Raw genomic sequence first — 12,759 nt, 5'->3', positions numbered from 1 at the left:
GGATGGTATTTGGATGGCTTGAAAATTAGTTTGCTTGGTAATACAGGCTTTTTTCCTCCCCTTCCTGGGGAGGAGAAGAAAGGGAGAATGCAAGAGAAGGAGGAAGGATGAGGAAAAGGAGCCAAAATTCAGCTTTGCGCTGTGAACACAAAGCAAAACACCCTTTTACAGGCCACCCTGAAGTCTGAGATGTCGTTTCTTTCAAATTTCATTAATTGCCATGGAAAGGCCTACCTAGAGAGAGAGATCGTAGCTGAATGAGTTTCTTGCTCCTAGAGAACAAGCCAAGCTACAGAAGACACTCAGCCACAGAGAAACAACAGTGCAGAACAGGCTTTAGCTCTCTCAACACCTATGCCAACTATGTTACCACTGATCCTTGACATTACGTTGCACCTATCCCAAAAGACATCTGAATAGTCTCTCCAGTTTATTATCAGAGATCACTATTTCATTTATGCTACGCCATCTAAAATCCAGATTTTGCTAGATGACCACAGCAGATCTCAGTTACTTCCTAGTGCACCAAAATGGTTTGGTTTTCCTTTCAGGATGTAAGGACTTCACGTCCAAGCCTTTATAACGATAAAGTGTCTTCTCGTACATGTATTTGCTCTACTAGGCTTTTGGCCAGTACCACTGTCAGGCAGCTAAATGAATTTATTTCTCTCTGTGGACAATTTTAGTAAGAAAAGCATACTATTTCTGAAAAGCACAGAGGCACCTCTGCCTTTCATTTCTCTACTTCTATCTCTCAATGGAAAGAGAAGTTTCAAAATCAAACTCCTGTGGGCTAAGTAAACCTTAAAAATTTCTGCTCTGTAAGAGGACTACAGGTCTGACTTTCCTCTCTCTAAGGGTCACTGCACAGTAGAGTTTTCTAAAATAACTGGATGTGAGTCTCAGTGAGAAAGGTAATGTATTTAGGGGCTTAAGAGCCAGTGGATTCTGATATATAACAGTCGACCCTACTTTTTTTTAACTTGGTTAAAAAGCATTTGGCATTTTCTCAACTCAGGACTAGTACAACACTTTCATCCCATCTCAGCATTCTTAAAACAGTCAGGTTATCAGGCTCAAAGAACTTCTGCCAAAGGTGGATGTGAGCCATATGCATTCATTCTTATTCCCATCTGTTTTCAGTTGAGAAAATTTCAAGATTTTTTGGCAAATGTCTTTTAATCTTTCTCTGCCCTCCACTACTGATTATCAAGTTACTAGCTCTCATAGATAGATACCTTGGCTTTAGTTTTTCAGTGCTCAGGTCTAGAGCTAGAGTCCCAACACACCAGTTTATTTCACTATTTGTTACAGATCAGAAACTGCCGTTGTCATTGTTTATTAATCAAGTCCACAAAAATAACAGCTACTTTCCCTGCCTTTTTAAAATTACAGACCTGATCCAGAAGACTTCTTACTTTTATCCTAAGAATAAAGTACTATTTTATTTAAAAAGGGCTGGAAAAGACAAACCACTGGACACAATGTACCCCTAAACAAAAGGAAGTATTCAGAGTGAAAATATAAATTGTTTTTTAAAATTGTACTCCCAGCATTTGATCGGACTTTACTCTTCCAGCTACTTGTTATGAAATATTCAGAAAAGACGTCTTAACGTTTTCTTTTACTAACACATTTAGATCTAAGTTAGCCTCTATGTCCAGTCATGTCAGTAAGTGTCTAATATGAAGCTGTCCTTTATTTTGAAACAGACATTGTTCTCCAATCTCCTTTTATGTTGCACTGATTCTGTGTTCCTCTTGCATGACTACTTCACAGCAAGATTTATTCTGCTCCTCACGAGCCGTGCTGTTCTGTGGGATTCACCTGAACCACCAGAACTGTTACATCCCCAGAATTACTAATAAATAAGGGAGCTTTTACATCAAATGGATGAAGTACAAAATGTCTCAGTAATGCGGATGGGAGACAACAGTCTCATACAGTGGTATGATCTTAATGAGAAGGTCTGGTGTGTTCTTCACTTAGACAGGGTAATAATGTGGGCTGAATGAGTTTACGCAGAGCCATGTCTCTATTTCCTAGCATCAACAATTCAGTAAAAGCTCACAACTGTCATGTAAAGTTGGACACTTAAAATAAGAAAACCCCACTTAATCTTTAACAAAGTATCTTCATTAAGAGTTACGCACAAATAATTTGCCATCCACATATCTGTACTACACCTGCTGTATCTACATTAAGTTACACGTTTACTGCCTTATACAAACAGAACTGCCAGCAGCACACTTCAGTAAGCCACCAATATATGTTTATTCAATCATTTTTTATCTAGTGTATCAAAATCCTCCACTTTTTTGCTTAACAACGTAATAAAGCTGCTGGTAAACTATTACACAGCTTTAAATCACTAGGTTTGCCACCGCAAATAATCCATGAAAGCAGTGACTCTCTTTTAACTTGTTTATATATGTATTAAGGGAGAAATCCTTCCCAGCATGAAAGTAGCTATCAAGAAAGATGTTTGATATAGGCGTTGATTTAAACAACAGAGGAGATTCAGTTCACTATCTATGCATATTAGTTTCAACTTTAGGGATTCAAGAGTGCCATCAGATCTATTTTATGAATGCGGCAGATCGTACTACGGTTCTGCTCAGTTCCAGGACATTGCACGGTACTAAAACCTTCAACACCGATGCAAAAGTTAATTCAAAGCATCATTTAAAATAGCAAGCACCACTACATTGTATCTCTCTACGTGTTTTGATCCAAGCTAGAAGAGCCTCCTGCACAACTTCTTGCACATTATCAGTATATAATATAACCTGTTAGTGAGAAGTATTTGAATTATTATGAAATTCCATCCTTCCTAGTGTAATACTCTATGGCTGCACTTGTAACAAAAGAAAAACATCAGATGATCATGATAATTGGAAGCACACAGAGAACAGATCAATTACAATTTAGGCAACCGAAAATAATACTGTTTTTCAGTGAGCAAGATGCAGATGCTACACTTGGAAGATCTTCCAGAGCTTGGTATCTGGGTCACGCAGCTGCCAAGTTTGCCTTCTGGGTATTACATCAACAGAAAAAGCAGCTGAAGGGGATGTTTACACTTCTTAACCACAGTAAACAAGAACAGGCACTGCCAATTGCATGTTTAGAGAAATGAATGTGGGGCTGCGGTGCTACAGCGATAGCTAGGTTTTCTTTTTCTAAACCTTAACTAATGCCCTGACAAGACCAGCTCTACTTGTTCATATGTATACAGTAAGAGAATTTAGAATGCAAGAAGTATAAGGCAATATAATAGCTGCTAGCTCTTTAGGCAGCACAGAGACCAAAATGCTACTAAACAACTAGAGGTATGAAACATTGTGACACTGAAATACAACTCCACTGCCTCATCTAATCTAAGATTTTCAAGAGGGATTATCAATCTGCAGTTACTAGCAATTCTGCCTCAAAAGCCATAAAAGCCTGAAGCTGTCCAAGTTACAGTGATCTAAACCTTAATCTGTATTTTAAATCACTAGCAAAGTTAAGCATAAAAGGAATACATGTAACAGAACGTGGCCTAGACATGAAATAAATCTTTAGTATTTAGTGGCTTATCTGTTTCTTGCCTCCTCACTACAGTAAGAATTTACTTCAAGTGATAATCTTAATCACCAAGGGATGACCATGAAAGGATTTTAATTTTTAAGTCTGTGGTACACTGACATTCAAACCAAAGGCTAAATGGAAAAACACCTCAAACTTATTTATCACAGAGACTACTTCTGCTATGTTTTTATTAAATAAAATTTCTTCATTAACTGTAATAATTGAAAAGGTACCAATATAAAGCCAAGATTCTCCTGCCTTTCGACCTAATCCTGCCTTCTTACAACAACCCAATTGAAAAGTATCACCATGGACATTACATGTTGGTAGACAGCCAGTAGGAAAGGGCAACGCCTACATCCACACAATACAAAAAAGGACAAATACCTCTCATGAAAGGTGACGTTCACCACGATAAATAATTTTAGATTGCAAAAGTAATGTTGTAAGACAATAAGAACTTGTTTTTTTTACTGATTATGTACCTGAAATCTTCAGTTACTTATGTGTCAGGCACGAAGATTTCCAGGTTTTATGCTAAATTTGTGCTGGAATACCTTCCCTTTTCTCATTATGTAACTTCTAAGAACCTGGCCATAGCTTTCCGGATGATGTGACTTGCATGCTTTTACAACTTTCCAGAGACAAAAGACTGCATCCATTTAACAACGGGCATTTTGTGTTACACGGTTTTGTTCAGTGGATCAATGATTTGTGAAATTACTACTCAAACTCTTTCTGACATTAAAAAGTGATAGCATCTCACTCAATATTTTGATAAATCTTCATCCATCAAACTAATCCTGGTTCTAAAGAAAAGGGATATTGTTCCATTCAACCAGCATGAAAATCTACTCAAACTTCACAGAAGCTTTTGAAGGTTGGAAGCGCGCATTTTATTATGCCGAGAGTACTCGCGCTTTTCTATTTAATATTTGATCATATAATACACAAGATGTCACAAGCATTTCACTAAAAGCCTACTTCAGAAAAAATCTTTCCATCCGATAATCATACACCATTTATGACTTAGTTCGTTATGCCCAAAGTACTTCCTCTCCCCAATTTACTTCCATTTGTTTTTCTGCTGAGCAGAGGACATGACTCCAACAAAAAATAAGATTTTTCAGGCAATCCTGTCAGAACGGGTTATTCTAATTACAGTAAACATTGTTGGTGTCTGGGTCTGATCCAAATGAGAGTTTAATAACAATATAATTTCTCTTTGGCCTTTTAGTGTACACAAAAGACATTTTGTGCTGTATCTCTTAAGCGGGATGTACAACAGAGATGGAGTAGGTTTGAGTGACCATAATTTCTAAGGGACCTTTTCTGTAATGTCATTTCTTGGGTTGACCTAGAAGCAGCTGAGGTGCCCAGGGCCTCCCTCAGACTGGAAGTTAGGTGGTTCTGGAGCACTTGAGGCTGTGGAATAGGCCCTAGAATCTTTAGCTCTCCTCTGCACCTTCCTTGTGTGGCCAGATAACAGTCTCTTAAGGCCATTTCAGGTCGTATTCATGTACTGAGGAGCAAAGACAAAGAAGTGAGAAGTAGTCATTTCAAATCTCTCTTGCAAAGTCCAGATAAATCAAGTTAAGCCCTTTTTCCTTTCTCACCTCTCCTCCTCCCCTCTCTGCTCTTTAGGCAGCTATTATGGATGTTTAAAACCTTGTTGTTCACTCCTAACTTTGTCGCCTTTTTTGACTAATGAATATGCTCCCCTTCTTTCTTGCTTTGTCCACTTCAATAGCTGCACTCAGGAAATGGTAACTAAGGCTTCTGCTTTGTTGCTTTATCAGCATAGGAAAAAAACATGGTAATTCTATAGTTGTCCATTGGATAACAGGTATAGCGAGGGACGAATCACTATCAGAATGTTAAGAATTAATAAAAGGAAATGCTTAGAAATGACTTTGTCTCCATGAAGAGGCAGCTACAAGAATGCAGATTAAATGTATGCCTTAAGAAACCTCTTCATCAGCAATTAAAATCTTTGCAGTGCAAATAACATCCAAAAAGAAAAGAAAACCGTGTATGCTAAGAAACGTGAATCTTTCCGAATCCATTCATGTCAGCTGACCTGTGCAAAGAAGCGACATGCTCAGATTTTAATCACCTTTTCAAAAAAAGTGACTTACTCGTTTGTCCTTCGCTTTTTGTCTTGTGACGCCACCAGTACACACATTCCTGGCACTTGTCTGGAGCTTGGAGTCCAGGAGTAAGAGAACAGTCATTCCTCAGAGCAGGTCAGTCCCCTGGACTGCAGATTCTTGTTGTGGTCCTACAGGGCAGAGTAGATGGATGAAATCCTCAGGTGACCCACTGTGTAGCACTTCACATGCAAGACCATAAAAAGCTGAAGTCTGCCTTCAACCAGGGAAGACTGTTTTTATCGTCAAAAACACGGTAAAGGAAGACCTATCAAATGACAGATTCTAGTCACATCTCGTAAGTGTTTCTGAGGAAGGAAGGGTCTGAAAGCAAGTCTTTTATTTAACTATTGCATGGGCGGCTCAAACAGACAAGGCAGCGTTCAGTCTAAGCCTGCCCTAAAACTCTCTATCTTCTTTGGCCTAGTTGTTAGGTATTTGCACAGTTGCCTGGTACCGTGCCACGGCACCTCTCACAAAACAGCTATACCTCCAACACCTGAAAAACATCATACCAAGACCAAGAAATTGCTGAAGCCTGTATACAGTTATGCATTTACCCTTATAAACCCAGGTTCCTGTTACCAAATTAAGGTAGTTTTGTAGACATAGCCATGCTGCTCTACCTCAAGCATGCTTAAACTCACATTTCCTCCTTCACACAGTTTCACTTATTCCAAATATTGTAACACAGACTGTGACACTACGCCGTGATGAAAAAGCAAAGAAAGGAGTAAAGCTACACCATAAGCAACTGTGTAGAATAAAATAGCCAGGAGCATAAAAAGTGTAAGAAGTGTAGAAGTATAAAAAAACATAAAAAGATTATTTTGGAGAAAGTAGCAAGATGAAGCCAGGGCACATATTAATGCAAATTTATGTTGCAGAATCGAATGATTTCCCTCTGGAAAGGGTAATCTCTTGTGAGTCAGAGGTACTTGCAAGCATTGGGGGGGGGGGGGGGGAGGGGGGAGAATCAAGAAAAACAGCATATGCATTTGTTTTACGTGGAAAAGAGCCACCACCTGTGATTGGCTCATTTTTTCTGCATCCACCACCACTCACCTAGGAACTTCAAAACTATTAATAAATGACAGCTCTGAAAATTTTTGCTTTGGAAACATTAAATAGTTTAACTTTTTCAACTAAAATTAAACTTCTAGTAAAGAATTCTGTTTATTTGATTTCAATCCAGTTAACTGTTAAACTGCATTTTCTAGGTGCAACACATCACAACTGGAAACTGTACTTAAGAAACTTCTTGTTCTCCTTTTCCTATATAGGCTAGGCTCCACGGACAGATTAACTATTTTATGACCATAACACGCTACACCTAAGCAATCTGAATCCTACGAGAGACTGCAGAAGATAAAGGGAAACTCACAGAGGGTCCTTGAGATTGCCAAGTTTGAGGGAACTGAAAGGGAACAGCCTAACAGGAAAATTCGGATTCATCTGCTGTTTAACTGACTTGAAATGAAATATTTCAAGGCAATTCTACAAAATAAAGTGTTCTGATGTGGCAGCAGAAAAAAAACCCTTGTTTCTTTGTTTCGATAAAAATCCCTATTTTCAGAGAACAGTCTGACTGAGAGTCAGTTAACTCTCAAAGCACTTACTGGCAATTCTTTTGCCTTTAAACAGTGCATTTCCATTCCCTCTTCAGGTGTTTTAGCTACTCTCAGGTAGAGCACTCTTCTCTGGACACAGAGTGCTGTCTCAGCAGGGTCTTCCACCATCCTACACTCTTCCAAGTGGTCGAATCTCAACTATTACAGTGCAGACACTCTCAGAAGAACAGATGAGATGGGGCACTGCAGTGAAAAGAACTGTAGAAACACACTGTAAAAGACCATCCCTTCCATGAAGTTCATCACTTCAACAGACAAACGATGTGTTGTCATCTTCCTTTTACAATGGGATAATCGGACACAGAGATTTTAGGTGTTGCCTTTATGTTATACAAAATCTGAAAACAGATGAGAATGGTACCACATGTCCCAGCCTTGTGCCTTAACAATATCACTCTCTCTGCTCACTAGCAAGTATGTTTTATGTTAGAAGTGAAGAGTTTAGTTTCACAGCAGTAAAAGAAACAGAAATGAAGTGGAAAACTTCCAGTAATGAATGATTCTTTCCTTATTTCAGTCAATCCGAACAGATGCATATATTTGTTAAATTATCATCTATCCATTAGCATTTTAATAGCCTCTTTAAAGAGATTACTCTCCCCTCAAAGAAAGTTAGTTCCTGTCCTTTACCGTACAGTCAACAAACTTTCCTTTAGTCAAGATTTCTACTCAGACCACAAGATATTAAATACCAGTACTTTTTGCACCATCCAGTTCCAGGAAGCAATTTCCACACAGAAAGATAATTAGAAGCTATCTTTCACAGCATAAGATTTCTGCAGGATGAGCGTGACAGGAAAAACAAACAAACAAACAAAAAGATTCAGGAAGTAGGCTTCCTCCCCCCGCCATCGATAAATACCTTGATCTAGAGTACGGCAGCGAAATACAATTTATCCCTTCATCATCCTTCACAGATATACTCTTGTCTGTACAAAAAAATGACGCTTTCTGTGCATAATTTTAAAATCTAAACTACTTACAGAGAGATATGCAACATAAAGGCCTCTGTACCATGGGGACAGAATCTGAAGTATATTTAAAGTGCAATTTGTTTTATGAAGTACAGATTTGGCTAAATTCAGAGTGCTTTTGAAAATCTCACTGCATCCTGCTTAAGGGGCTAAGAACCAGCTGACATGAAAATTTCAAATGCAAACATTGAATTACCCCCTAACATCATTATGTGTATCATGTGGCATACAAAGATAAGCTTAACGACTCAGATGAGACTAAGAAAATCAGCAAAACAAGGCTGCAGTAAGAATAGCTTGCAAAACAAAATATATAGAGGGATGTGCTGCCTGCACAGCTTAAATGCTGTAAGCATTTAAACAGAATACAAAAATACTGCCAGGATAAATAGGCAAAAATAAGAGAGAAAATCTCTAGAGTAAATTCAGAGCAAGTCCGTATCTCCATATTACACAAAATTCTCCGAGTCTGACCCTTTGGAAACAGGACAATCGTGAAACTTCAATTTGGGTTCCAAAGCAAATCTCTGTATACTTCGTTTGTCAGCTCAAACACAGCATTTAAGCCCTTTTCCAATGATATTCCAGAACCTTTTACAATATCATAGCTTACTGAAGCAACGAGTCCCATAGCTTTGCATATAACTTTCAGGATAACAGCGGGACAGAGTTAGTCTACCAGCCAACAGGCTACCAAAGACAAGTCTTCAGAGACGTACAGAATCTTGGCATCTATCCAATAGTCATGGCCATTTGAATCCATTACAAGCAGCCACAACATCCACCTGCTCTCAGTTATGCTGGCATTTTTAAAGACAGACGGACAGAAAGACAGACAGAAAGACAGACAGAAAGACAGACAGAAAGACAGACAGAAAGACAGACAGAAAGACAGACAGAAAGACAGACAGAAAGACAGACAGAAAGACAGACAGAAAGACAGACAGAAAGACAGACAGACAGACAGACAGACAGACAGACAGACAGACAGACAGACAGACAGACAGACAGACAGACAGACAGACAAGTTTCATTATGCAGATAATAAAACCTTTTCTCTCAGCACATGACAGCTGGCACGATAGCCTGGGCTGGCCTAATAATACTATGCAAAAGGCATCTTGAAGAGACAAAGTGCAAAGTGAAGCAAGAATAAGCATGGGTTTCTGCTGTTCTTCTGGTAGGAGTATCTAAACGCAGACAAAATTGGACTTCACAGGCTGCCGTTCAGATTGTTAGTGAAACTGGCCAACAGGAGGAATTAGCTGAAGGTCCTACCAAGGTCAGCAGCAGTGGTGAAGCGCAGCTCTGCCTCAGCAGTACTCACCAGTGAACATCTACTTTTTCTACCATGCTTTGCCGACTCAGTAAACATAGAGAATTTTTTTCCCCCTCCTTTTTGTAGAGCACATCTGCTCTGACTGAAAAGCTCTTATTTGCTTCAAGGCCAGCAGACCGATATCGGTGCTCCATGCTTTAGAAAGGTTTGTTCCCATATCAGATGGCAACGGGCTGAATCTCATCAACTCTGCGTAGCTGACTGTGAAAACTATATAAATAATTAGTTGAACCGCTTGAGTTACTTGTAAGTAGAGAACGTTAATTCAGTGTAAACCCTTTTCTGAGAATAACCTGAGCCCCAATAGTACTATCATATATATTAAAAACAATTACAGTAGCCACACTTCAGAAAACATGGCTTCATTCCCAGCACAGGAATAGCAAAAGCTTCCAATTATTTGAAACAAGTAAACAAATGACCATTTGTGGAGCTTTGTGACAGAATCTATTTTAATTCTAACCTGCTAGATTTGAGGTCAGCAAAGTGTAACACTGTAAACACTTCTACGCGAATACAACACAGGGGACATTCCAGTGAACTTGCTGCCATGTTAACAACTTAACAACTGAACTCCTCTAACATTCTGATCCAAGATCAAGCACGCCACTCCTGAAGGAAAGCAAAGATGGATATTGGTTGCAGCAAGAGCACTATCTGATGTTAGGATTGTGCGAACAGAAGGAAAATCCTTCAGAATGTTCCCACTGGCCCTGTTACTGCAGCAGCCAAACTGCATAGAAGCGTTAACAAAAATGCTTGGGTAAAATTCACCAGGGACAATTCAGGGAAAATAATAACTAGTAACAATACATCAGTAAATCTCAGAGCACTTTAGAAGAGAGACATCACCCCCACTTGCAGCTAAAGAAACAAAGACAGAGTGGTAACAGCTAGTTCTAGAGCAGTAAGAGCAAGTTTTAGCAGGCCAAAAGAACAGGTCAAAATGAAACCCAAGTCCTCTTACCTGTATTTGTAATATTTGTCCCAAGCTCTAAATGGGCCTAACCGAGAGCTTACTGAAATAAACTGCAAAGCCTCACAGGGAGCAGAGGAGCTTTGTAGCAAATCTTACGCACAGATCCTGATTCAAGAAAACACCTAAGTACACGCTCAAGAGAAAGCACCTCTTGAATCAGGGCCCCAATCAAAAAAATGAGCTAACACTAGAAATTAAGTTCTCTGTTCTGACAGAGCATTCAAACACCCACTCGATAACTGTCAATCATCTCTGTAGAAGCTTTTATCGCTTGTTAATGACAGAACTCAGACGCTTGAGAAACATAAACTGTGAACATGTTGGAGTGGAGTTATTTAGTTATAGCAAATGTAACTGAGGGAAACAAATTTTACCGCATCTTCCTCTATTCACACAGCACCTCATCTCTGGCCTCTCTACAGCCGTTCCTCTTCCAAGATTCTGAACATATTCAGTGCCTACTGAAGTCAGTATGGGTTGAAAATGCCTGCGCTCTCCCTGGAAGGTCATCTGTAAGATTTGCAAAATTGGTGCATATCCTTTAAATAATAAAGGCTGCAGGTATAACGTATTCCTATTAATACATTATAGTGATTTACAAGAATTATTTACAAGAAAAACATAAAAAAGGAACTGGAGATAATTCTCATTTCTTAGCTCACTACCTTGCCCTACAACTAACTCTTCATTCCACATTCAATCACATGACCTAAATATTTAACTAAACTGTAACCAGGACTACGATTTGGAAACTGCTGGCATCAGTAATTTTAGACTGTAAGTCACAGCAAATGACTTTTTCCATTAAACACTCTTGTTCAGTAAAATGAAATTACTGTGCAAGTGACAGAGAAGTTTCCTTTCCCCTTGTTTTCTATTAGAAAACAACCAGCTTAAGAGAGAAAACATCAATACTACATTATCTACTTGACAGGAATGCCCGCAAGAACACATGCAATGCAGGACCTGAAAAATCCCTGACTTGCAGGTGTATGCTTCATTCCATTTTGGACTCAGCTATCCCTCTTTAGCCATCTCCTGTTACTCCATTTTTGATGACTGTCTGCTAATAACATTCTAATATGTGCTAAGTCATGAAACTGAGATTAAAAAATAAAATTTACATATATAAAATGGAGACTCCCATACCGTATCAGTCTCCTGGTTTTGCAGGACCCCTTTTGTGTTAGGGCCGAAGATCTCTTCTTCTCCTTTGAGCAATTTGCAATATTGAGACACTATGAAACCTAGGATGTGAGCGAGTCTGAGAGTTGTATTAGGAAAAGTACTGCCTTCGGTAGGACTGTAAAATAATCCGGACTCCAAGTTCCCTTTAAAGCTTTTACAGAGACTTAAATACACATTTTAAATAGTAGCTATGGGCAAGAGAATTGGTAGGAAAAATTAAGACTGTTTTGAGTGACCGGTATAAACCAATCTTAGCGCCATTCACTGCTCTCCTCAAGTGGAAATACAGCGTGTGTTTATGAGAGATTCATTGGAGGACACCAGATGAACTAACAGAAAACAAACAAGACTACCTGCAGTCTCCAAGTCCACTGTCTTTTTTCACACTGTCATTCCTCATACGTCCTCTCTGTTCAATGGGACCGGTCTCATGATGTTGTCAGGAAGTGGTGCCAGCTGTGGTATGAAATAGCAGAATCTTCAGGTTAAAGCTTTTCAGAATGTCTTTATAATTTTCTAAGTGTTAACAAGATTTTTTTCAAGATTTGTTCCTTCTACTAAGAAAAGGGTGTCATTTTACTGTGTAGGCGTTGCTAGTTCCAGTTAAGACATATCGCTTCATTTTCTGAATAGAAAAATGATTTTAACAATTGAATATCTACCTGTCCATATTTTTAAAAGACCACAAGCAGTCGTTAATAATTTCACTACACAGCTTGTCACTTGGACACGGTAACATTTAACTGCTTCGGAAGACAAAGTTACAGCATAATCCACTAGCAGTGGAACGCCACGGAAGTCAAGAGGTCTCAGATCTACTAAGATTAAGCTACTTAAAATACTGCTGTTGCTCACCACAGGAAAAAGCACTGTTCAGATTTGTAGTAGATAAGATTTTTTTGCAGGTATTTAAAATCACTTATTC

At 38.9% G+C, this 12,759-nt stretch overlaps 1 long non-coding RNA gene across 1 annotated transcript in view; it reads right to left on the bottom strand.

The window, feature by feature from the left end:
* LOC104147508 (uncharacterized) overlaps positions 1 to 12,759 on the bottom strand; it is a 294,392-nt gene that overhangs the window by 80,006 nt on the left and 201,627 nt on the right. Inside the window, exons 19-20 of the long non-coding RNA XR_011141392.1 lie at positions 12,188 to 12,290; positions 5,712 to 5,854 (exon numbers count right to left, since the gene is read on the bottom strand). This is a non-coding gene — a long non-coding RNA (uncharacterized lncRNA). The remainder of the gene's footprint in view (positions 1 to 5,711; positions 5,855 to 12,187; positions 12,291 to 12,759) is intronic.

Source organism: Struthio camelus, chromosome 5 (genome assembly GCF_040807025.1).
Source record: "Struthio camelus isolate bStrCam1 chromosome 5, bStrCam1.hap1, whole genome shotgun sequence".
NCBI lineage: Eukaryota > Metazoa > Chordata > Aves > Struthioniformes > Struthionidae > Struthio > Struthio camelus.
This window is presented reverse-complemented; position numbering and strand designations above follow the sequence as displayed.